This window comes from Vicugna pacos, chromosome 7 (assembly GCF_048564905.1).
Source record: "Vicugna pacos chromosome 7, VicPac4, whole genome shotgun sequence".
Classification (NCBI taxonomy): domain Eukaryota; kingdom Metazoa; phylum Chordata; class Mammalia; order Artiodactyla; family Camelidae; genus Vicugna; species Vicugna pacos.
The window spans coordinates 72,305,866-72,333,789 of record NC_132993.1 but is presented as its reverse complement, the minus strand read 5'-3'; the positions used below and the strand labels follow the sequence as shown (position 1 = coordinate 72,333,789).

At 35.3% G+C, this 27,924-nt stretch overlaps 1 long non-coding RNA gene across 1 annotated transcript in view; it reads right to left on the bottom strand.

Annotated features, from left to right (window-relative positions):
- LOC140697446 (uncharacterized) overlaps positions 1 to 23,572 on the bottom strand; it is a 30,126-nt gene extending 6,554 nt beyond the window's left edge. Inside the window, exons 1-2 of the long non-coding RNA XR_012074552.1 lie at positions 23,437 to 23,572; positions 22,209 to 23,159 (exon numbers count right to left, since the gene is read on the bottom strand). This is a non-coding gene — a long non-coding RNA (uncharacterized lncRNA). The remainder of the gene's footprint in view (positions 1 to 22,208; positions 23,160 to 23,436) is intronic.
- Between the last annotated feature and the right edge of the window lie 4,352 nt (positions 23,573 to 27,924).

The window sequence follows — 27,924 nt, the reverse complement described above, 5'->3', positions numbered from 1 at the left end:
TGATATAATGGGGAAAGTCTGTATTTTGAAAGCAATCTGGCTTAATTCTAGCTCTCCCACTACTTAACAGGTAATCTTTGGCATGTAAAAATATTCTTTGATCTTCAAGTTCCTCTTTTGTCAGAGTGGGGGCAGCACTAGATCCTCAGGTTTGGGGTGTGAGTAAATGGTAGCATATGTAGAAGTACTTAGCATGAAACACATAGTAGACCTTCAACAATTACTAATTTGTCCTTCTCTCTTCATTCACCACACATCCAATTCATCATTTCCCCAATCTCCTTCCTGTATCTTTTCAAATCCATTCCTCCTTTTCCATGTCTGTTACCACTTTTGTAGATTAGTCCTTCATTTTTCCTTGCTTGGATGGCAATGTCTTCAACTGGTCTTCAGATTTCCAGTCTAAACATTCTCAAATTTATCCTTTTTTTTAAAAAAATCAGAATGTGCTTTTGAAAATTTATGCCTGATTATATCATGCCATTGTTTAAAATCATCAGTAGTTTTTGATAACCTTCAGAAAGGTCAGTCAAAGCCTTCTAACCATGCAGTTTAAGGGATATTGTATTTGGGTCTCTCTTTCTCCTATTCACTTCTTGCCACAACCCACTCCCAACCTGTGTCCCCCCACCTCCAGCTTTCCCTATTTTTTGCACTAACCATACCCCTGAAATGTGCTTTACTGATTGATTATAACTAAAATTGCTTATCCTACAAAGCAGTATTCTCACATGATGGAAGAAAATTATCTCCAGAAAAGAGGATACCCCTCTGAGAGGTGGACTCTTTTCCAACTATCTGTCCCCTCCCCACTTGAAGATTATGATCCATTGCCTATAGGATGACACATCATCCCACATGCTTAAATGAGAATCATTGTAATAGAAAGCCACTGCCATAGAAAGAGAATGTGTTGCATCCTTCAGATGAGCTGGGGCAGAAAATAGTGTGAAAACTTTCATTATAAAGATTCAAAAAAAATCTCAAATGAGTTACCTATCTTAACCTCTCCCCCTTATATCCTTTTACATACCTCCATGATGTTATAGGGGAAATGAAATTATCTTTCAAAGTATAATCTCTCATTAGACTGTGAATTCGTTGAGTGTATCCCACCCTGTGGACCAGTGACTAGTATATGATGGATACTTCATATCAATTTCAAAAGTGAAAATTGACTCCAATAGACATATTTATCAAAAGTCCAATTAAAACAATTGAAATTATAATACATCCTGATACAATAAATTTTAAAAGATATTGTGAATTTTCACTATATCATAATTTCATTGTAGATATATTGCTACAGTCATAATGAAGCTCTCCAGGGAATGAGAATAAAAGAGCTGTCGTCCTACTTTCTAGACTTTTGCAGATGAAAATAAAGACTGCCTGAAATAGAGAAAAAGGAGAGCTTGTTAAATTCATGACACAAACAAGTCCTGGTTCTCCTGTGAGTGCTGTGTTCTTTCCATGGGCCTCTTTCGGGAGTAGTCAACAGGAGCTCATGTGCTTGAAGACCATTTCCCTGTAGTTTGCCCTGGACAACAATCAAAGGGTGCTGGATCCCTGTGCTCAAGGTAGGACTGCTTCACTGCGTAGCAGCAGGCTTCCTTCTACAGATGTCAAGAGAGACATAGATTGCCATGGAAGGAAGACCCTAATCTCCAGACATCTGTGCTTCCATGGCAAGAGAAAAATGGGAGCCCCGAAGTAGCATAGTCCTCCTAAGACCTCTCACCCCTCCCACTCTGTCTGCTTACAGCTCGGCCACCACTCTGCCTTGGAAATATTAGGACTAGACTCATGGATTTTCTTCTACTAGTCGATGTCGATCACGAGAAGAAACCTAAGATTCCAAGATCATTTGGGTTGTAGTTCTGCCTGGTGCCTTTTCTGACCCCATCTTCCACTCTTCACATCTCTTCTGGCTGTGATCACTGAAACTCATGGTGGGTTATTAATAAAGACTTCTATAGCCTCAGTCTTCTCTGTGAACCTTCAGTGTACCATGTTGCTTTAATGGAAACCTGTTTTTTCCCTGGAGACTTTCCCTTTTTTCAGTCTTCTCAAGTGATGACTGATTTCTTTTCCACTCTCTTCTTGCAGTAGGCCTATGGGAGTAGTAGGTGTCCTCCTTTCTCCTCTTTGCCCCTTCCTGCCCATTTTCCTGTTCTCTTCCCTAAAAGGCCCCAACTTTCAAATTTGTGTCATCAGTTTATATTTCCCATTATCTGTCCTTCTTGTCATCTGTAACTCCCGAGGTCAGCTCATCCTCCTTATCTTAAACGAGGATCATTGGCTCTTCAAATCATTGTCGTGCTCCAGCTTTACTCCTGTCAAATTTTTGTTGATTGCAACATCCATATAGATGACCCTTTTCATCTCCTGGCCTTTTAATTCCTGGACCTCCTCTCTGCCAGTGGTCTCTTGCAGCCTCCTCAGGCACTCGCTATTATGACTTTGTCAACACCAATAAGTTACAGCCTCGTATGTAGTCTTTATCCCTCTCTCAGTACTTCCCCAAATCTTTCATGATCACTCTCTAAACACCCAAATTATTTGCTTTCACTAGGACCAACAGTGAACTGAGAATACCACCCTCCCACTTCACTCTCCCAGCTCCCCTGTGCCTTTACTCCTCTCATTTACATAGTTTAAATCTTATGTTCAGTCATTGTAATTACTCCCATTTCTATATTCAATTGTCTGTCACTTTCTCATTCATTTAATTTGAATGGCTAATCCATATCACTAGTTAAAACCAATGATCTGCCTACTCCTTGTATGTAATTCCAAAGCTGAGCACAACTAGAAAAAAACATACAGTCATCTTTAATGCCCATGATTGCTATATTGTCAATTCATAGACCATTCATTCTCTTATTCACCTAGACACTATTTCTTCCTTTCTGCTCTATTCTCAAACCCAACAATTCCTTTTTCATCCTTACTCTCAGCTATTTGACTTCTATTTCATTAAGAAAATAGAAGCTGGTATACGTATACAATGGAATATGACTCAGCCATAAAAAATAAAATAATGTCATTTGCAGCAACATGGAAAGACCTAGAGATCATCATTCTAAATGAAGCAAGCCAGAAAGAGAAAGAAAAATACTGTATGATATCATTCATATGTAGAATCTAAAAAAAAAAAAAAAAGAAAAAAGAGAACACTAATGAACTCATCTACGAAACAAAGAGACTCGCAGACATAGTAAACAACTTATGATTACCAGGAAAGGGGGTGGGAAGGGATAAATTTGGGAGTTTGAGATTTGCAAATGTTATCATCGTCTATAAAATAGATTAAAAAAACAAATTTTTTCTGTATAGCACAGGGAACTATATTCAATATCTTGTAATAACCTTCAATGAAAACGAATATGAAAATGAATATATGTATGTGTACGCATGACTGGGACATTGTGCTGTACACCAGAAATTGACATATTGTCACTGCACTTCAATTTTAAAAACACTGAAGCAACCAGAAAAGACTGAACATGGGCTCACAAGACTAAAACTATAAACTGATCTGAATCTTTGCATTCATTCCTATTACTATGGGTGAACTCTTCAATTTATTATGGGCCAATTTTCAGTTGTCTGCTAGATACCATCTCCTTTTATTCCCTCGAGAGTATTGCACTGACAGTCTCCTCTTCCTCCCTTGAATCATCCATTTTTCCTTCTGTTCTGGGTCATTCCTTTCATATTTTTCAAAATCATCTTTGAAAAAAACTGTCCCATAACCTCATTGCTTTCTCCTGCTTATATCCCATTTTTTTCTTTTCCTCCAGACCAAAATGCCTTCAGTGAGCTGTCTATATACCCACTTTTCCTCCCCGCAGACTCTCTTGAATCTGTTCTAATGAACTTCTCATCCTCCTAACTGCATTCAGTCTGTGTTCTCAGTCCTTTTCTGTTTTTACTTGACTTGTCGATATCATTGAGTCCATTAGCTGACTTTCTCCCCCTTGAAACTTATTTTTTAATCCTCTTGGCATCTAAAAGATCATACTCTGAGTTTTTCTCCTAGTCTGTTTGCTTTTCCCTCTTTATTTCCTGACCTCTAGTTGTGGGAGTTTTCTAGGGCTTGGTCCTTTACGATCTTCTCCCTAACATGTGGCCTTTAGGAAACCTCATCCAATCTCATCATACGATATACTGTCTGTATGCGGGGATTCCTACATTTATACCTCCATCCTGGACCTCTCTTCTGAAATCTAGACCCGTATAACCAACAGCCTTCTCTTTATCCCTATTTGGATGTCCAATAGTTACCTCAAGTTTAAATGTTCAAAACTAAACTACTAATATTTCTCCACCATCACCACCAAAACAAAAATGTTCTCCACAGTCTATCTCGGTAAATGCCAACTCTGTGAAGATATATTTAAAGAATGTGTAGGTTCAGTTGTAGATGTGGCTAAATATTAAAGTTAAAGCTATTCCAGTTCACTATAAAGGATATTATTTGTATGGATTAAGTTTGAGAATATATTATTTCCTTATGTAACTTGAACTTCAGAAATCCCTGTCTAGTTTAGATTCTTTAGAAAAGAAATAAGAGTCTGAGACAATACCTACATGTTAACATGTTAATTACTTAGGAATATTATCTCAGGGCACCAAGAGTGAGAGAAAAAGAAGTGAGGAAGACAGTTGGAAAGAAGTTGCAGGTAGTGTTGCCCTGCTGGCCACACTATTTGCTAAGCCTTGAAAAGACATGCATGGAAAGCCTGGGTAATAGAACAATCCATTGACAGGAATATTGGGAAATTTATCCCCTGTCATCTTTGTGTCTCTTGCTAACCATTGGTCAAAGTTTTCCCCATGAGCAGACTTTCTGCACTTCTGTGTTGTGTCACCTGGTCTCTCTAGCAGCCTCTAGGGAAGGAGATCCCATATTTTGCAGTGGTGGCTGTGATGGGGCAAGCATTCCAGGGTCTGAAACTCAGAGGAGACATGTGAAAAGTGCTTGATAAATCCAGTATAACTGCCTCCACAGATTTGATAGCTAATCTCTCCTCAACACCAATGGAATCTGTCTCATCTCAGCAAGGAGTACCATCTGTGCTTCAATCTTTTAGAGTAATTTTAGGTAATTTTTTAATTAGAAGAAGGTAAGTCATATGGCAGTACTATTTCTTAGTTTTTTTTAAAATGAGTATCAAATTTATATGTGTCTCATAATTGTGAAATAGTTTGAAAATATATAGGCATTTCAGACCGTCAGCTTCTCATTTTATGAATATTTATGGCTGTTTTTGAATCATTTCCTAAACTTATTTCTCCCAACTTAAAAACTACCTTACTAATTATACCTTCTAATTATACCTTTCAATCTGTTTGATGTTTAGAATGTTGATGACTAAAATGAATCACACAATTTTATCATATCTAATCATAAAGCAATATATTCATAAATTTTTCAGTTTAAACTCCTCTAGCAAGGATTCTTTTCATTTCTATCTCTTCTATTTTTAGTACCAACTGGACAAAGACATTTTTATATGAATTAGTTGTGAGAGCTACACGTTTACAAATAAAATATCACTGTTAGAAAATCTACGTTGGCATTAAATTTTATTGTAGGCTACTCCTGAGTGGTCAATTAATGGTGAAGGCAAGTTGGAAACATCTAGGAGGAGGATTTTTATAGACCACTAGGTGCCGCTGTTTTGTGACAAACTCATTAAATGATATAACTGATCTCTAATTTATTCCTTTTTTTTTTTAAGTCACATATTGAATTGGGATACTGGCCTATCATAGTTATAAAATGAGTATAATTCTCTGCCCGGAATTAGTCAAACTCACACCAATATAAAAGTAACGCAATATTTGAAAAAAGTAGTAAAGCAAAAAAATTACCATTATCAATATAAATCTTTGGCTGTTAGAGCTGAATCATTATTGATCAATAATCAAGGGATTTATATAAGTTTAATGTAAGAGAAGTATCTTTGAAGCAACTCTCCTCAATACATCAATTGGCATTGACCCAAAACTAGATATAAATGGGCCCACATGTAAACTATGGAGGTTGAGATTATCTCTAGAAGTAACCAACTCATTAATAGCCAAGTACAGAAGACCCTTTTCTTATAAATATGCTAAGTTATAAGGGCTGACTCTGTTTGTTCCTCAGAATAAACCTTAATGAAATCATTACTGTAGTCTCTTAGTGTCAGGAAGAGTTACTGCCTTTTTTGCTCTGGCACAGAACGTGGTATTTCAGTACCTGTGGAGGTTTGGTGGAAAGTTGTAAATAAATGAGTTTTTATACTTTGCAAATAACTCAAAAGTCCAATCTAAGATCTCTATCAAGTGTCTCTTAAAGTGACTTAAAGGTTTTCCAAAACTGATGTTGAGTCTTAAGCTATCATCTGATTATTAGACAACTAATTTATTTTTTTGAATATTCAAGGTAGTATTGTCATAGTGTAAGGATACTGATTTCATGGAGCCTATAAAAAGAACCAGTGAGTTGATTCTGTCATTGTATCTTTGTACTATTCAGGCAGTTTCCCTTACTAACAGGAGTAAATAGCTGATGTAGAGTATAACAGTTTGATATTGTTTCCTGAAATCACTCAATACTTTTTACCGTGACTCTATTTATTACATACAAATAATAATTTTGGTGAAGTGATGGTCTATTTCAAGCCTATCCAAATATATGCATTTTATCTCTATAATATTAAAATTCATGATGAGAACTCTTAAAATGAGTGTTTATTAGCTTTATTTCTTAATAAACTAGACTGTGAGGGAGATCTGGCTGTGTTATCTTTTGTCTCCTGATTAATTCCATTGATTAGAAGAGTTTTCACTCTTTGGGAGGTGTCTCCCTTCCCAATCTGTGACTTGTATAGAAGCAGACAGTATTTCCAGAAAGTGCCAGTTAAAACTTCTGCATTTTATTTTCTTCATTTTTTATTCATATGAAATAATTTTCCAGGAAATTTCCCTAATAATCCTTGAGTAATACGATAAAATTGTGGCATATAATAGATAGGCAGCAGCTCTGTGGAATGACTGACTAAACATGCTAACCTGAGGACCAGTTTGATCCTAAGTACCCTTGCTTCCTTATCTTTTAAAGGACCCTTAACATCCTTTAAAAAACATCCTCGGGAGGTGGGAAGGGACAGACTGGGATTTCAAAATGTATAATAGATAAACAAGATTATACTGTATAGCACAGGGAAATATATACAAGATCTTGTGGTAGCTCACAGTGGAAAAAAATTGTGACAATGATTATATGTATGTTCATGTATAAGTGAAAAATTGTGCTCTACACTGGAATTTGACACATTGTAAAGTGACTATACTCAATAAAAAAATGTTAAAAAAAATCCTCTATACTTTTTGTTTGTTTGGTAGTTGCTATAGTTTTAGACTATATCTTACTTTGAACATCTAGTTATCCCAACAGCCCTTCCAGCACACGGCATGAATGCTGTGGGGTTGGGGTGCGGTGGTTTCTGTGGCCTCCCAGGGAAAGGTATAGGCCTAAAGGGGGTGACATTTGAACCTACTGGATGATGTAAGAATTGCCTGGTGGTTATAAATGTCACAAGCACGAAATTGGGTAAGGGTGAGAGAGACCAGCTCTGTCCCTGTGATCATTGCTGCCTTTGTCTAGGCTAGTTATGACAAGTTTGTACCCAAAGTTGACAAATTCAAGCCAGGTTCAGACCAGAACTAGGATATCAGAATCAGACTAGTGAGGTAAAGCACAGTGGTGGAGACAGAATTTACAGAGACAGAAAACTGGGGGGAAATGTGAATGGAGCTGTGATAATTATATACAAGAAAAACACGTGTAAATAGGGCTGCCATTCTTGTGTGTGTGTGTGTGTGTGTGTAAGTTTCAGGTGTAAAGCATTACAGTTCAACATCTGTATACACTGCAGGGTGATGGACACCACACGTCTAGTTACTATCCATCACCACACTGCTGACCTACTGTACCCATTTTGCTCACTCCCAATCCCCTTCCTCTCTGGCAACGACTAATCTGTTCTCTGTATCTATGGGTTTGTTTTTGTTTTATTTGCTCCTTTGTTTTTTTCTTAGATTCCACATACTAGTAAAATCATATGGTATTTGTCTTTCTTCATCTGACTTATTGCACTTAATATAATGCTGTCAGGGTCCATCCATGTTTGCTGCAAGTGCCATAATTTCATTCTTTTTGTGGCTGAGTAGTATTATGTGTGTATGCATATATCACAACTCCTTTATCCATTCATCCATCGATGGACCCTAGGTTGTTTCCACATCTTGACTTGTAAATAATGCTGCACTGAACATGGGGTTGCATATATCTTTTTGAATTAGTATTTTCATGTTCTTCGAATAAATACCTAGAAGTGGAATAGCCAGGTGGTAGGGTAATTTTATTCTTGAGTTTTTGAGGGATCTCCATAATGTTTTCCTTAATGGCTGCAACCTATTTACAGTCCTGTCAGTGGTGTATGAGGGTTCCCTTTTCTCCACAGCCTTGCCAGCATTTGTTATTTCTTGTCATTTCCATAGTAGGCATTTTAACGAGTGTGAGATGATATTTTTTTGTGGCTTTGATCTGCATTATCCTGATGGTTAGTGATGTTGAGCATCTTTTCACGTGTCTGTTGATCATTTGTATGTCCTCTTTGGAAAAATGTCTATCCAGATCCTCTGCCCATTCTTAATGAGGATTTCTGTTTGTTTTTGGTGGGTTGTATGAATTCTTTATATATTTTGGATATCAACCCCTTAATATAATTTAAGACATATAATTTTCAAATATCTTCTCATTCAGTAGGTTGCCTTTTTGTTTCGATAATGGTTTCCTTTGATGTGCAGAAGCTTTTTCGTTTGATATAATCCTGTTAATTTTTGTTCTTGTTTCCTTTGCCTTTGGAGTCAGATCTACAGAAATATTGGTGAGACTGACTGCAGTGAGGTTACTGCCTATGTTTTCTTCTAGCAATTTTAAGATTTTAGTTCTTATATTTAAGTCATTAATCCATTTTGAGTCAATTTTGGGGTATGATGTAAGATAGTGATCTAGTTTCATCCTTTGCATGGCTGTGCAGATTTCCTAGCAGTATTTATTAAAGAGACTGTCCTTTCTCCATTGCACATTTTTTGCTTCTTTGTCTTAAACCCACACATGGGTAAGTAAGTAATTTATTTCTGGGCTCTCAATTCTGTTCCATTGATCTATGTGTTTGTTTTTTGCCAGTATTATACTGTTTTGATTACTGTGGTTTGATAGTTATGTTTGAAATCAGAGAGCATGATACCTCCAGCTTTGTTCTTATTTCTCAAGGTTGTTTTGGCTATTCAAGATATTTTGTGGTTCCATACAAGTTTTAGAATTACTTGTTTTAGTTCTGTAAAATACACTGTTGGAATTTTGATAGGGATTACGTTGAGTCTGTAGATTGCTTTGTGTGGTATGACATTTTAAGAATATTAATTATTCCAATCCATGAGCATAGAATATCTTTCCAATTTTTGATGTGTCTTCTTCAGTTTCTTTCATCATTGCCTTTAGTTTTCAGTGTACAGGTCTTTCACCTCCTTGGTTAAATTTATTCCTAGGTATTTTATTCTTTTTATTTCTTTCTTCAGTTGTAAATAGTATTGTTTTCTTAATTTGGCTTTCTGAGCGTTTATTATTAGTCTATAGAAATGCCACAGATTTCTATATATTGATTTTACATCCTGCAATTTACTGAATTTATTTATTCTAACAGTTTTCTGGTGAAGTCTTTAGTGTTATCTATACTTAGTATCATGTCTCCTACAAATAGTGACAGTTTTATTTCTTCCTTTTCAATTTTGTATACCTTTTGTTTCTTTTTCTTGCCTAATTGTTATGGCTAGACTTCCAATACCATGTTAAATAAAAGTAGCTAGAGTGAGTAGGCATCCTTGTCTTGTTCCTGATCTTAGAGGAAAAGCTTTCAGCGTTTCAGCAATGAGTATGAAGTTGGCTATGGGTTTGTCATATATGGCCTTTATTATGTTGAGATATGTTCCCTCTATAGTATGAGCCAGGGACCACCAAGGATTACTGGCAACCACCAGAAACTAGAAGAGATAAGAAAGGATTCTTCCCTAGAGCTGATTGATTTTGAACTACCAGCCTCTAGAATTTTGAGAGAATAAATTTCTGTTGTTTAAGTCACCCGTTTTTTGGCACTTTGCTACGGCAGTGCTAGGAGACTAATACATCTTTCCTCAGTAAGATAAATGTATCATTTAGCAAAAACAGAAAGATTAAGTTGTGTTTTAAAAACTTGTCTAGATTAGTACCTTTTAAACTTTACTTTTTTGAGAAACAGAAAACACAGGCAGTTCCAAATCTAAAACCTACTCCCTGTGATCATGCAATGTTGAAGGAGTTTGTGTTGTCTCCCTGCTGAGTGGTTTCTCCTGGTTGGGTCATTTCAAGCAGCCAGTGACAAGTGCATAGAATAAAACAGTTCTTCCTATGCTGATAACTGAAGATAAAATTATAGTTTTATACATTCAGCTAATTAGAAGGGTAGGTGTTGCTTGCTTTTCCTATATAATTTTAGGATCCGGGCCATTTGATGCTTTTTTCTGTGCAGTCAGATTGGCATTTATTTTTCTTTATACCTAAGAATTGGTTCAGCTCTGCACATAGTATTATTGAAATATATTTTGGTTCAAGGCCAGTGAGAGATAGAAGGAAGTGTATAAACAAAAAAGAGAAGCCAAGAAAGGGATGTGTCCAAGAAGGGAAGGGTCAACTCTATCAAATGCCACAGATTCCGAGAAAATGCTGTCTGGAAACTGTTTTGTGTGGAGAGTTGTTGACATCTCTGGTGACTTGAGGAGTCCTGTGAGCAGAGGCCAAACTGCAGTAGCTCATGATTGAATTAGAGGTGAGGAAATGGGATGGGGAGTGTTCTTTTCTATGGAGACATTTAGTTTTAGAAGGAAGGAAGGAGAGTGGAAGTTATAGGATATTATTTTTAGAACAAGAGGCTCCGAGTGTTTGTATTCAGAAGAGAAATAGTGAAAGAAAGAGCAGGTGGAGCTGAAGAAGTCAAAAATACAGGAGGGAAAAAGATGAGACAGAGATGGAGAGAGAGAGGGCGGAGTGGAATGGGATGTGGGGGAGAAGATAACTAGTAATGATATTTTCTTGAGCAAAAGGGGACATATCCAGACAATGCTATATATTAGCACTAGCTTTGGATGTAAGCACAGCCCCTGAGACGAAAGAAAAATAACTGATGTGTTCTCAGTGAGTTCAGTGGGGAGGGGACAGGAAATTGAGAACTCTTGATTTTCTGTGAAGTTTGGAAAGAAAGTCATGTGCTGAGTATATTTATAGAAAGAGCAAAATTGAATAAGCTAAAGTTATCATTTTATCTCAAAATTGAAATTGGGAAAAATGACTAAACAAGCGCTCGAAGATCTCTCTTTAAAACATGGATATAACCAGAAACTACCACTTTGTGAATTAATTGTACTTCAATTAAAACATTTATTTTTTTAATATCATAGAAAGAGGATCATTGAGTAACATCGTGTCCTAAATACATGGCTTCTTAGGCCATTAACAGAACTTATGGATTTCACATAGCCCATCAACCTTGTATTTTTAGTTCATTTACAGAACAATAAATGACAGGTACAGCCTGTGGTTTCAGATGCTAAGAGACTGGTAAGTTCTGCTATTTTATCTCTGAAGGCTCTAAGTATCCTGTTTCGATTTAAAAAAAAAAAAAGTGCTTCCTCTAAAAGACATCCATTGAGGATGTGGCTTTATGAGACACACTTTCACTTTATTTGCCTAAGTGCTTGCTTTTCTGGGTGTAAGAAAAAGCTGCATGGAAATTTTATTTGACTTCATCTGGTAACACTGCCTTAATTCAGGGGGGAAAAACTGATAAGTAAATACATAGCTCTTGAAGATAAACTGAAAGTTCCTGATACAGATTTCAAAATCAATCAAATATAGTTAAGTGACTTACTGAAATATTTTATGTCAATCTGCTGATTTAGAAAAAGTGCTTTCATCAGCTAAGCATATAATTTATTCAGGCCTCTCAGTTAAATGACCAAATTCATAATTAAACATGATACAAATGTTTGCTAGAATACAAGAGACACAGAATAAGGCTCTTGTTTGGAAAAAAAATAAGTTGTATAGAGATATTTATGACACACACAAACTCAAGGAAAAATTGTGTAAGTATTGTAGTATTGCCATTAATATTTGCGCATTTTCTCTTTGCTTTTATGATTAGGTTTGTAAAAATCTTCTATACCAAAAGGGAGAGTAACAGCACAGGTGTACTTTCTGTATTCAGCTCAGGCACATGGCTGCTTGTAGCTGGTTCCATTTCCAAGTGAAATCACAGTCTTTGGTATAAACTTGGATAAAACCAATGTCTGTCTCTGTCATATTGATCAGTCCTGCCCTTGTGGTGAACTGCTTTGTGATGCTTTTCTTCCTGCCCTTTGGGTTAATGATGAAAAGAGTGGGGTAGCATTGAATGCGGTGCTGCCTTCTTGGTTTTTACTTTTTCTACCAAGGGTTTTTATTTCTGAATGGATTTTAGTTTTGCAATTTATAGCACACTGTCAGGTTCAAGAACACCAAGGAAAGAGAAAAAATTTATGACTATGGAAGTGATCCTAGCCACATGTAAAAATACTTATTGTACTCGTGTGAATGAGACTGCTTTAACTCTAAAATCAGATAGAAATTGAGGGTTCTGATTACCATAAAAATAGAATAACTGAATTTTTTAATGCTCCTTTTCTTATACAGCAGGGTAATACCAAGACATTTTCAACTGTATTGAGAACTACAAGCAGCAGCACATGATCTAAAAGATCGTGTATACTTCATTCAATATATAATTAATTGATAATATAACATTACATTCATGCTGTTTTATATTTTGTACTTTAATATTGGATTTGTTATTTTCCTATAAAAGGATGAAATAGTGATTTTTTAAAAAATATTTATTACACAATAGAAATTTTCTTTTAAAATATAATAATTAAGCCAAAGGGAAAAGTAACAAATATTAATAGTAATAATGTGTTAAATAGTTTGTAATAGAACAGGAACACACATAGGACATTAATCATGCTATTGTTCTCATATTCTTGACTATTTTTCATGTTTAAAAAAAAGTCCACAAGCATGGTGTACAAAATGAGTTTTGTGTTTGCACCTAAAAAACCTAGATAAGTTGTAAATGTTACCAGTTTGAATGATTAACCTAAATCAGTACATACCTAAATATTAACCTAAATTGTATATACCTAAACATCTGATAATACACAGAACGATTAACTTACTGGTTTGTAGTAATTTGGGTAAATTCTCAGTTTATAAAAACCCATTTCTGTGGTTCTGCATCTCTGGACATCACTGGGCCTGTTGCTTAGACCCTAAGGACATGCCAATATTTATGACCAAGATTATTTATCACAATTTGCATGTGTTTTTATTCATCAGAATTCTCTTTATAAAAGATTTTAAGTTGTTTGTATCTTGTCTGTCTTTTAGGGCCTTTATTATTCAAATATAGTCCCTGGATCCACAGTATCCACATCTCCACAAACTTCCGGAAGAATCTCAGGCTCCACCCAGGCCTGCTGACTCAGAATTTTAATTTAAAAGGATTCTCAGATGATTTGCATGCACATTAGAATTTGAGCAGAAATGCTCAAGGAATTAAAAACCTAGTATGCTGGAAGGTTTAAAGGTCCCAGGTGGTGTGGAAAGAAAATAAATTCCAAAGAAATATAACTCAAATCATATTCAACTCTACTTTTTCACATCTTAGGTTTTCTTTAGAATCAATATATTATAAATGGGCCATTGAGCTAATCAGCTTAAGCAAATGGGCATGAGTAGAAACAAGAGATTTTATTTGCATAATACTCTAAGTTGGAAAACTTTGGAGAAAATAGAAAATATATGAAGTATTTATTAGTGATATATTTTTCTGGTTAATTTCTTCATTATTTTAAATCAGAATTTCAAAAATATTCAGTATTTCACTGGACTAAATGTAAACATCCTTAAGTATTCAAGTGAATTAGCATTCTATTCACTTTCTTTACATGATTTGAAAAGATTTCCAAATCTAAAGAAGCTGAAGTAGCGAAAGTACACATGACTTGGTCCTATTTTGGCAATTCACTAGAAATGATAAAAGGTTTCCTCCCTTCACACTGAATCCTCAGCAAACATTTATTGAATTAGTGAATCAGGATTGAAACAGAGATGAAGGCTGTTCTTTCTAGAATAGACTGTAAACAGAAAAAATTGTAAAGTGGTATCCAATGACTGTTATAAAACCAGAAAGGCAATTTGTTACTTAAAAATGAGAATTACATTATCAAGAAGAAAGGATACTCATGTTTGCTGATCAGCACATTCTCTTCTGGGGCAAATATGTGTGGGAAACAATATTATAATCAGAAAGTTACTGTGAGACAAAGACATCAGATGGATGATTATAATGGCTGGTGCCATCAAGCCTGAAAAACTGATAAAAAGTGTTTCACCATTAGAGTAGACTAAAACCACAGAATAGGTATGTGATTTTCTGGGTTCAGGGTAAATTTTCATCTGATCAGTACAAGAGACATTTTATTGCTATTTATCCTACTCATTCTTCCTTTTCTTTTCTTTTTTTCCTTTCATTTGGAGAAATGTTTGGAATGGAAGGAAGAATGGATTGAGGGAAGCCAATGCAATTAGGAGTCTAATGCATGTGTGTTTTTGTGTATGTGTGGATATCTGTGTTCCAGTTTAGCTGGAACAGGCCTCATTTACACCTACTTAGCATTTGTCCAGGATTCTTTTATTTTTATTAAAGTATTAGTATTTATATTAAGGTAATCATGGATGAGTTTGTTAGATCTACTCTTTGTATTTCCAGCTCTGTCACTGTCTGTCATAAATATGGTTATATCTTTAATATAACCTTTGATAACCACCCACTTATTCGTGGGCCTGTTCAGATTCAGTATAAGGAGTTTCTCTCTTTCAAGAACAGTATACAGTACACTCACTGATAAAACCAAGTACAGTTGGACATGAATGGGTAGGCACAATTAAGTTTGCAGTTTCAGAGCTGATGGGAGAAGCTTTTGAAGTTGTGGTCTCTGCCAGTCACTTGGTAAGTTAGTTAGCTGTTTTGTGGCACATGTCACAGTCTGGAAGATGCATGAAGCCACCATCAGTAGTCAACAGGGTCAACAGGAAATATGGAAAATTAAAGGTTAAATAAACATGATACTTCTGCAGTGTAATGTAAAGAGAGTACTTTTCAATCTCTTGCTATAGCAGTTTGATCATTTATTAAATACTGTTAAGTACAAATATTTATTTTATAGTTTAGTAAAGCTTTTTTTATTTTGCAGTAGACTCTGGGCCTCAGTGAACTCAAAATATGAAAAGCATGTTTAATAAAAACTTAAGTACTAATCATCTACTCTTCAAACAAGTGGATATAATTTGAACTTGCACAGAAAGTTTATCAACCATTCACCCCAGGAGCCAGAGTAAAGCTAATACTCACTACAGAGCCAGAAAACACAATCTCTGAAGAAACACCTTCTACTTCAAAAGTTAATATTTGTTTTAAGAAGAGTGTTCCCAAAGACAACAATTTAATGTATAGAACTCATAACATTTCGTTCTGAGAAGCAAGACTTTTCATTTAGATCAAATGATTGTTCTTCTAAATGACTGAGTTTATTTTCAATCCCAGTTTTTCTTGAGCACATGTGGAAAGTGAAGCAATAACTCTTGTCAGTTTTATATGTCATTAGGTGCTTCAAACAAGAATTCATGTAAGTTAATTTACAGTAATGCTTAAGATTTCCACCCAATTCATGGAAGTAAAGTAAACATTTTGGAGAAGGTGAAACATCTCATATTTACAACATTACATGAAAGTTATAAATTCAGTTAAAAAGTTTAATATTTAAGATATGATTATTTATTTTTACAATGATAAAATGAATGCAAATTTTGATGGAGCAAAGCCCTGTAATAAAAACAATGTTCTGGCTAATTTAAGAAACCTCTTTATTAATTGGTTGTTGCCACATTAATGCTGCATAATAAATCATCTCAAAATTCAGTGGCTTAAGACAAAAGTGATTTATTTGCATGGATATTTGATTAGCTGACAGTAGGAAGACCAGCTAATAGATGAATGCAGCAATCAAGAGTGAGATGATGGTGGCTCAGGCTAGCATGATGGGAGTGAGGACTTGGGGCTGATAAGAAATGACCAAATTTAAATGCCTGGGTCAGCTTTACTTCAACTGAGCTGGGCTATATTTAGCTGCCATTTCATTTGCTGTGTCTCTTGGTCCCAATGGGATAGACAAGGACCAGTTCTTCTCATGGTGATGCCAAGGCTCTGGAGGGCAAGCGGAAATGCTGCAGACCTCTTAGAGCCAAAGGTCAGAACTAGCACATTATCAAATCTATCTACATGCCAGTGGCAAACATAAGTCAAGAGATGGGGAAGTAGATTCTGCTCAGATTGACAAGGGTTTGGATACAAAAAAGGATGCAAATATTTGGGCCAATCATACAATCTACAAACCCTTTTAGAAGCAATAAACTCAAAAACAGATATACTTGGAATTGGCTGTGGTCATACATAATTGAGTGCATCCCATAAAGCACAGTGCTCTATAGTCAAAACCAAGGATGGAGATGTCAGGCTTTACACTTCAATATGTTCACGGAGTAGATAAACTACAATATTTGGGGGATAAAGCTGATGTTAAATAAATATAAATGTACTTCAACCTTGAAGCATGTGCTTTTCCTCTTTGCTGCTAATCATGAATACATTTTTAAAAAAATATTTGAGACTTGGAGACAATTTGTAAAACAACCTTAAACGCCTACAATGCAATTGAACTTATAAAAAAGAAAAGCTTCTAATTTTTTGTTGTATTCTGTTCAAAATTAAAGTTGAAAACATTTAAACAAAATGTTGCAAAATGTTTTGCAAATGGAACAGTAAAAAACTTCAGCTTTTCAAGTTTTTAGGAAAGAAAAATTATTAGAAACAGTGCTAAAATCAGGACGGTCTTAAAATATGCATGTTTAAAAGCAAAGGAAAAACAGTAAATTAAGGGATGAGAGCTCAAGCAGAATACATACTTTAATTTTTGAATTATATAATTGCACTTTGAAATACCTCGATTTGTGGGATGAATCTTTTGACAGAGGTCTTATTTTTTTTGTTTAAAAAATGTTTAATTGAAGTCAGTTACAATGTGTCAATTTCTGGTGTACAGCACGTCTCATTCATGCATGTACATACATATATTTGTTTTCATATTCTTTTTCATTAAAGGTTATTACAAGATATTGAACATAGTTCCCTGTGCTGTACAGAAGAAACTTATTTTTTAATGTATTTTTTAATATAGTGGCTAACATTTCCAAATCTCAAACTCCCAAATTTATCCCTTCCCATGCCCTCTCCCCAGTATCCATAAGATTGTTTACTATGCCTGTGAGTCTGTTTCTGTTTTGTAGATGAGTTCATAGTGTCTTTTTTTTTTCTTGTTTTTAAGATTCCACATGTAAGTGATATCATATGGTGTTTTTCCTTTCTCTTTCTGTTACTTCACTTAGAATGATGATCTCTAGGTCAATCTATGTTGCTGCAAATGGCATTGTTTTTATTCTTTTTTATGGCTGTGCAGTATTCTATTGTATAAATATATGACAGCTTCTTTATCCAGTCATTTGTCAATGGACATAGAAGTTTCTTTCACGTCTTGGCTATTATATATAGTGCTGCTATGAACATTGGGGTGCATGTATCTTTTTTAATTAGAGCTCCCTCCGGATACATACCCAGAAGTGGGATTCCTGGATCATATGGTAAGTCTATTTTTAGTTTTTTGAGGAATCTCTATACTGTTTTCCATAATAACTGCATCAAACTATATTCCCACCAGCAGTGTTGGAGGGGTCCCTTTTCTCTACACCCTCTCCAGCATTTATCATTTGTGGACTTTTTAATGATAGCTATTCTGACTGGTGTGAGGTGATACCTCATTGTAGTTTTGATTTGCACTTCTCTGATAATTAGTGATAATTGAGCATTTTTTCATATGCCTATTGGCCATTTGTGTCTTCACTGGACAACTGCTTGTTTAGGTCTTATGCACATTTTTGGATTAGGTTGTTGGTTTTTTTGTTATTAAGTTGTATGAGCTGTTACATATTCTGGAAATTAAGCCTTTGTCAGTTGCATCATTTGCAAGTACTCTCTCCCATTCCGTAGGTGGTTGTTGTGTTTTGCTTATGGTTTCCTTTGCTGTGTGGAAGCTTGTAAGTTTAATTTAGCTCCCATTTGTTTGTTTTTTGCTCTTATTTCTATTGCCTGGGTAGACTGCCCTAGGAGAACATTGATGAGATTTATGTCAGAGAATGTTTTGCCTATGTTTTCTTCTAGGAGATTTATCATGTCTTGCCTTATATTTAAGTCTTTAAGCCATTTTGAGTTTATTTTAGTGTATGATGTGAGGGAGTGTCCTAACTTCACTGATTTACGTGCTGCTATCCAGTGTTCCCAACACCACTTGCTGAAGAGACTGTCTTTTCTCCATTGTATATTCTTGCCTCCTTTGTTGAAAATTAATTGACTACAGGTCTGTGGGTTTATTTCTGGGCTCTCTATTCTGTTCCATTGATCGATAAGTCTGTTTTTGTACCAATACCATGCTGTTCTGATTATAGTAGCTCTGTAGTATTGTCTGAAGTCTGTGAGGGTTATTCCTCCAGCTTCATTCTTTTTCTTCAGTATTTCTTTGGCAATTCTGGGTCTTTTGTAATTCCATGTAAATTTTAGGATTGTTTGTTCTAGTTCTGTGAAAAATGTGCTGGGTAATTTGATAAGGATTGCATTAAATCTGTAGATTGCCTTGAGCAGTATATCCATTTTAAGGATATTGATTCTTCTAATCCAAGAGCATGGGATATCTTTCTGATATCTTTGCATTTCTTAAAGTCATGTTTAATTTCAGAGGTCTTATTTTTAATGGCTAAATTTATAATTTCTACAAGAGTTGAATAAAAGACCTATAATTTTAAATATGGTGAAATATCCCCAAAATAATAAAAATAGATGACTTCAAGTTTTTTTCATATAAAATATACATCAAAGAAAGGTTTTCTGAATGGAGGTAAAAAGATAAAACCTGTCAAAATATTTAGGTTAAATATTTGCACATTTGAATGGCAACAATAAAAAAAAGAAGAATTGACAATATCCTCCATTTAGCAAAATTTGCTAGGGTCTTACCAGGCATCTTAACATTGTTAAAGACACTATTTGTTTAATTAAAAATGTCACAGTCCACAGAGAAATATGAATCTAAATTGTTAACAATTTCAAACTTAATAACCAGAATATACAACCTTGAGGCATATTGTAGGTAACTGTATGAAAAATAAAAATAATTAAGACATTCTTAAGAAAAGATGCTGAAAAATACATTCTTAAGAAAAACGCCAGTGGCATTATGTGACAAACTGATTGAACAACATGAATATAAGAATAATTATTCTGCTTATGTATTTTGATGTTTATATAATCAATATACATTGTTAAAATGCTTGCTTTAATGAACATAGATATATGCTATTTTTATTTTTAGAAATCTCTGTATAGTTTCAGCATTATACTAAAATAATTTTGGGGTTAAAGAGATGAACATTTCAAAACACTATGTAATTTATTTCGACTCTTTCATTCTCATAATTATCCTAGACTGAGATTTAAAATAAATGATCAAACTTCTATTTCAGGAGTATAGTCATGACATGATAGTAGTCTGAACTGGGTCGATGGTGGTTATCAGAGAAATGTGTATAGAGTTTAATTACGTTTAAGTAAAATTAATAGGAGGTGAAGTAGACATCTCTAGCTTTTATATTTTGATTAGTGGAACTAGCTAGTCAGTACACTTAGTTGGTTAGTGGAAGTCATCTGTTCATAGATGGGTTGGCCTTCAGAGATTAACAAAAAAAAGGAAAGCTAGAAAGAGATAGAGTTTGATAGGAGGCAAGTATTCAAGTGGGGAGGATTAAGATGAATTGGGTTGCTTGACAAAGGACTGAAGCCTCAAGAGATGAGATTTTGATACAAATTGAAGTGACAGCATTCTTCCTAAATGATCGTATCAAAGGCATGTCTCCTATCAAATGTACAGAGTTTTATTCATTTGAAAACTCTGAATGTAGTTATTTTAGGAATTTTGAAACAGTGTTAGGAAAGAGATAACATTTGCTATATTTATGTTGGTATGACAGGCTACTAACAAGTTAATAAACAAGAAAGAAAAAATACTGCTCTATAATCTAAAAAAAGGACAAAAATGAACTTATCTACAAAACAGAAACAGACTCACAGACATAGAGAACAAACTTATGGTTATCAGTGGGTAAAGGGGGTGGGAAGGAATAAATTGAGAATTTGAAATTTGCGCCTCTTGGGGAGTGATGGAAATGTTACCTTGATTGTGGTGGTGGTTTCATTGGTGTATACATCTATCAAAACTCATCAAATTGCATATCTGAAGTATGTGTAGTTTACTGTATGTGAATCTTACCATATTAAAGGTGTTAAAAAAAAAAGAAAAAATACTGCTTTTACATATTAATTTTGTGTGAGACCTTGTCAGATCAGTTAAGAGTCCAGTAAGATAATATAGAGAAAGGTAATTTTATATTTTCATTTACCCAGTAAACATAATGCATAATTCAACTAAGCAGTAAATCTGTTGGAATTTAGTACACTAAGGAAATTAAAAATTAATGTATTTGCATTTCCTATTAATTTATTACTTATGAAGAAAACACTTAGTTTTGTTATGTGCAAATGTACATGCACATACGTACACTGAAATCACAGCTCATATACTATCCCAGTTGAAAATGTACAGATATAACAGACAAAGATGGGGTAGTTGGTCATTTTAAAGCACTGACAAAGACTCTTTTAAGCTTTTGTCTGATTAATTTTATTCATCTGATATGTTTAGTAAGTCACTAGATATTGTTTTCTTAGTATTAGGTTTTTTATTTACATAATCTTATGGTTACTAAAATCCATGTTTTTGTGATTTCTGTCCTTCAAGATCTCAAATTATTTTATAGTTTATCTTATTCACTACTTGAATACTTTAAGAGAAATTTTCATGTGTGTGCATATGTATATATCTTAGAAAATCCTGGTGGAAAATATGATGTGGAATCCTTAAATAATATAATGTCTGAATTTATAGGACAGTAAATGGTATTTCTAACACTTGTCATTACAGCTCAGGGACTCTATTTAAGTGTCACCCTTTACTGAAGACAGACATTTAGTCTGGTCAGGTGTCAGTAAATGTAGATAATCAAGTGCTTGCCAGAACACTAAAAATGGAAAATAAGTGAACTAAATGGAAACAAAATCAATTAGATTCTAACAAATATTAGAAAGCTAATTCTAACTTTTACGTGGGGCCTTGTTTTCCTGAACCTTTAAAAATATGTCAGTCATCTCACTTGATGCACTCATCTTTCATATCTTGAAAAGTAACGCATTCATTATGACATTAAAATACGACAGAAACATCCCCTCCTTCTCCCAGTGAAAGTACCACCTTCCCACCCACCCCCAGTTCACTGTGGCTCACATTACCCATTTACTTTATACTTGCCTTCCCTCTCCCGCAGTCTTTAACCCTCAGCTGATGCACAGGCCACTTCATTGTCCACTGAGAAAAGTTACTACAGGGGAACTCCCTCACATTCCCAGCAACAAATCTGTTCATTGTCTCTGCACTCGTACATGGAGTAGGAGCGAAGTGTCCTAGCAAATCTCTCCTTGCGAGCACTGGGCTCCATCCTCTCTTGCTTGTCAAGGACTTCGTCTCCTTAGCCAGGCCTCCTCTCCCCTCCCTCCTCAGTCTCTTCATCTCTCCAGGATCAGGCTCTTCCTCTGTACTGGAATGAGTCCATCAGCAAACAGATATTCTCTACTGTTTCCATTTTAAAATCTCTTCCCAAAACCTTCATTTCCTCCAGCTACTGTCCTAATTTTTCTACTCCTCTTCCCAGAAAATGGTCTTTATTTAGTTGCTTTACTTACTTTCTCCAACTTCACTTCTTCAGTTCATCAATCAAACCACGCACATTTGACTTTATTCCCTTTTCCACTGACTCTGTTCTTTTCAAGGTCGCCAACCATCTCCGAGTTGCCAGTTCCAACAGGAATTTCTCTGTGCTTAACCTACTTGGCCTCTTGACAGTATTAAACACATTTGAAACACTATTCTGGAAACCTTACCTCCTGGATTCCCTGGCCTAATAGTTTCAGGCTTTCCCTCCTACCTCACTCATTGTCTACTTAAACTTAGTTTCCAATATAGATCTTCCTAAATGCCTTCTTAGGCTCCTCCTCTTTATTACATCATCTTCCTAGGAAGCTTCTTCTGTCTCATAGTTCTAGATAGAATTCCTGTTCTCCCACATTCCAAGTCTGTTTCTCCATGTCAGACCGACCTTCAAGGTCTGAATCCTGGCTCATGAGGTCTGGAGTCATGTATTTACCTGCCTATCTGACATCTTCACTTAAACACCTAATTGGTTGGACGTGTTCAAAGGTCACTGATGATTCTCTCCACTAACTGATTTCTTTCCCTCTTTTCCCATTTTATGCAGTGGCTCTGCCAGTTACTTAAGCCAAAAAAAAAAAATCTAAAAATCATACTAGATTCCTTTTTGCTCCACACTATCCTCCCTAAATTCATTGATCATCAAGTCCTCTTGGTCTAATTAATTCTAAAATCTGTTTTTGAATTTATCTAAAAGATGTCAGTTGTGATTCTGAACTATACCAGCCCTGTTCTAAGATATCTTACTGTGTTTCCTAAAATAGTGCAGAAACTCCTTATTTATAGTCCCTGCTCTCGTGAACAGTTCTTCCATTCTCCAAATTGTGGTGAAAGTGATGTTTTAAAATAAATAAGATCATATTGCTTCTCTCTTTACTCTTCTCTAATTTTTTCCCATGGCATTCTTTCCTGGCTCCTGTTTAGCCCTGCAAATACAGGTTTTTTGCATGACCTCTTGCTCACGCTCCATTCTTCAGCCACTTGGCCTCTGTACTGCTCTCCCAGTATCCAAGTTCCCTTTCTGTGCCTGAAATCATTTTCCTCCCACCCCTAACCTTCACCTGGCTCATTCTCATCCTTCATATTTCAGCTCAAATGTCTCCTTTTTGCAGAATTCCTCCCCTCCCCCAAACCACTTAAAGTAGCCTCTGTCTACTACTATTTATCCTCTCATTCTCTTTATTTTGCCCTACTTACCACTACCTGAATACATCCTATTTGGTTTCTTGTTCACTCTTTGTCTATTTCAATGTCCGTTTGAATAGAAGTTCCTGGAGAACAGGGACATTGTCTCTTTGGATCACTTTTGTATTTTTTTAGGTCCAGGCCAATGTCTGCCCTGTATAGTGATTGATAGGTAGTTGTTGAATAATTGTATGACAACATGAAGAGATTATTTATAAAGTATGTTTGTTATATGAAAAAGGTCAAGGATTGTGAAACTGGATGACATCACAATCTAACCCAAACTAAGTGGTCCAATACCCTCAACTTCTGAGAAAATTCGGAAAATATAAATAATCTAAGAACATATGGAGCAATAGCACAGCCGAGAGAATAAAAATAAAGCCAATATATTAAGTTTAGACGAACACATTTATCCTTTTTTGAAAAGTTATAAAGAAATGTATGTATATTTGCAGAAATCTTAGAAAATACATATAAGGAAAAATAATCTAAGATTATCTGCTAGCCCATCAACTGGTTAAAATTTCAATTAATATTTTCTTACATAATTTCCAGATTTTTCCCATGGAGATCTACATATGGTTACTGAACACCTGAAACATGGCTAGTTCAAATGAGGAACTAAATTTTTAGTTTACCTAGTTACTTACATATTTATTTTTAATAAAATTAAAATGAAAACTGAAGCAGTATAAAATATTTTTTCCAAATACTACTTTATTGTTTGGTATAACTACATTTAGCTTTATCAGAAATACAATGTCTAAATTGAGATGTGCTGTGAATGTAAAATATACACTGAGTTTTAAAGATAATATAAAAAACCCAAGAAATCTTAGTAATAACTTTTTTATGGATTACATGTTGAAGTGATAATATGTTGGATGTAATGGACTAAGTAAAATATATATTTAATCTGCTTATTTTTATTTTTTTTAAAGTGGCTACCACAGAATTTAAATTGTGGTTTACATTATACTTCTATTAAATAACACTTTATATATATACCTCTGTATTTACATGAGAAGGAATAGGTTGGGCTGGGCCAAGACTGGGCTGGGCTAACTCATGAATTTTAAGTCTCACCTTGCTAGACTGGTTTTGGGTCACTGCAAGCGACCCTTTGCTTCTGCTTTTATGATACTGCCTAGCTGTACTCACCCTATTGGTTGATAGACCCCGAGCTTGTAAGTGACCCTATAAAACCTTACTTAGATTTCCTGGAAGTGCTCAGAGCTTCAGAGCATAAGCCTCTCTGAGTCCGCCGGCGTAATAAACCTGAGCACTCCAACCCTTCAAGTGGTGTTTGTTTCTTTGCTGGCCTGCCATTTCTGTAAGATACATATACATACACATATATAGGTTTTTAAAAAACATGTTTTTTTATAAGTTACTTCCTTGACTTATTGATATTGTATAAAGCATCCTTTGAAGTTAATAAATACAGATCTATATTTAGTCTTTTTGAATGATTGTTTAGTGGAATATTAGATACACTTTCTATTACTGAACATTTAGATGATTTCTGAATTTTCACTTTTATATAGAATGCTAGGGAAATAATTCAAGAGATGTTTTTATTCATGAGGGATGGTTATAAAGGCCAAATACCTTCAATGCTAAATTTTAAAGGAATTAAAGAAGACAAGGAGAAATTTTTAGAAAATCACTAATGAAAATAATGGAAAGAAAAGGAATAGTGTATTATTGTGTGTGTAGGTGAAAGAATGGATGGAATCAGTCACAGTGGGTTCCAGGAGGAGCATGAGTGGGGGCAAGGGTTATTTTCAATGATATTGGGGACAGGTAACAAACAGAAGATAGAAGTGACCAAAATCAGGGGCATCACGGCTGTCTGAAGACACCTGGTCCAAATGACCTTACCAGCTCCTACACTTAACTGTTGTAAGAAAAGGATGCCTCTAAGAATAATAAACAAGAGATTCTATGTTTCATACCTTTTGTTTATTAAGACAGACAGTAAATAACATATATTACGAAGATTTCTATCAACAATTAAATTATTTTTATAAATTTTAAGACAGTTCTAATTTTCTGGGAAAATGTGGGATATGATGATTTCATGTCTCTGGAAAACTTTTTTTTGTATTTAAATAAATAAAATACCACTATTTTTTAAAACAATACAAGCTTGTGGATATAAGGGACTGAAATCTCTGGCCTACATCTGTCATTTTTGCTTGATTCTAGAAATGCTGTGAGTACAACGTCAGAAGACAAAGAGCCTGCACAGACAGGTACCCCGGGCCAGCCCTCCTGAGAAAGTGTGTGTTATCTCTGTTCTGATAACTCCTCAGAGTTTCCCCATCTAGGCCAGCCCCAGGGGGCTGCCATCTGGATGTGAAATGGAATTGTTCTCAGACCAGTTCAGGGAGGCCTTTATCCTTTGTGCTCCAGCCTGTTGAGATCTACGCCAGGTGTCTAGAATCTGTTAACAGTATTGTCTCCAGAGAACTTACACTACACTCCCACATTAGGGGAAATGAGCACAGTAGGACCACTTGATTTTCCAAGAGATTTGAGTACACTGTATGCTCAGTGTTTCAATATCATGTGAATTATAAATTCCAGTGTTTTCAGGCCACTGATAGGTTCCTAAACAGCAAAAGATTCCAGTCTAATACAGAGAAAATTACAGATACAAAAGAGGATATAGTTTATGGTGTTATATGGAAATAAAATATAATACTATATTTAGCACTGCTAGAAAAAGTCTTTGAAAATTTGAGCCAGTCATGCTACTTACCCCATAAATAAAATCATATGACTTTCTTGGTTAAGAGCAGTACAGCTGTGTCTTTTTCATCTGTTTATTTCATCAGTAAGGGTTTTGCCTCCTGTGTCTTCCATGGGAATTTGATAATAATTTCACTCAACTTAAACAGATACTAAGTGGGATCTAGGCATTGTTAAATTTCCAACAGCTACACCTTTCATTTACACACTCTGTAAATTCAGTTAGCAGCCGCTCCTCTCTACATTCATTTCTACCGTGTCACATGAGCACCAGCAGGTCTGTCCTCTCCTTCTGGCTTTGCCAGTTACTGATTATGAGGTTAATTTCCTCATATATAATATGGGGACAGTAAATCTTATGCTACCTACTGCTCAGTGTTGTGATGAGAATCAAATGCAGTGAAACATATAAATACATTTTGAAAACAAAAAGATATTCCTGGAAGCTTAGAAAAATTTTAATAATGATAACAGTGGCAGGTCCTCATTTTATAAATATTTCTTTTATTAAGAATCTTACGATTGCAAGCAATAGAAATTAACTCAAAGAAGCTTCAAGGGGACAGAACACAGAGAGGGGATTGTATTATAAGGATACAAAAGCATCTCTTGGCATCTGAAACCAGGAGCACCTCAGGATCTTAGGGAAGAACTAAAACCAGTTCCTTCTCTCTTCTATTCTCTGTTTGGCTGAAGCATTTTTTTTAATTATCCAAAGATAGATTTCTTCTGCTTCTCCATGAATGAAAATGTGGCTACCCACAGATTCAGAGCATATATTTTACAGATCCAGCCACCTAAAGACACTGATCTCTCATTTCCAACTACCGATTCTCAGGGAATCTGGTTATGCTTGGATGGCGTGCCCGCCATGCCCCACATTGTGATGAATAATCAAATACAAGACAAACAAGACGGCTGTTTGGTGAAAACTGCTGTTCTCCAATAGACTCGAAAGAGAGGACATTTTCCCTTCTGAGAAAAAGGGTTGGCAGACATAAACCCCTTAGGTATCTATTCCCTTAATTTTCCAAAGCACTTTCACATGTGAATGAGATGAATAAATGTATTCAGATAATATACAACAGCTAGAATTTCTCTGAGGTAAGAAACTATTTTTGTTGAGGAGAAAAAAATACCTTGGCAAGCAATCTCTTTGAAGGAGATGTGAGATCTTGAGGGTATGGGTGCTTCTTCAGTCCCAGGAACAAAAGAGTACTTGAGGGTGCTCTGTTCCAGAAAGTGAAAGGCATCGGATTTGGCTTCTAGGAGGACTGGGGAGGAAAAAGAAGAGGAGACGGGAGGCCAAGAGACCAAGAAATGCTGTGCATCAAAGCTGCATGGAATAAAGAACTTGTAAAAAATCTCTGTGGAGGAAGGATAAGCTTCAGCCCTAGCCTTCCCCAAAACATCCTTTAAGAAGAAAAGTAACCTAATCACCTAATGTGGGTTTTTTTTCAATTGAAGTATAGTTGACTTACCAAGTTGTGTAACTTTCTGGTATACAGCATAATGATTCAGTGATATGTATATGTACATATATATTCTTTTTCATTTTAGGTTATTATAAGCTCTTGAATATAGTTCTCTGTATTGTACAGTAGGACCTTGTTGTTTATCCATTCTACATATAGCAATTTGTATCTGCTAATCCCAAACTCCCAGTTCATCTCTCTCTGCTCCCCCGTTGGTAACCATAAGTTTGTTTTCTGCGTCTGTGAGTCTCTTTCTGTTTTGTAAATAAGT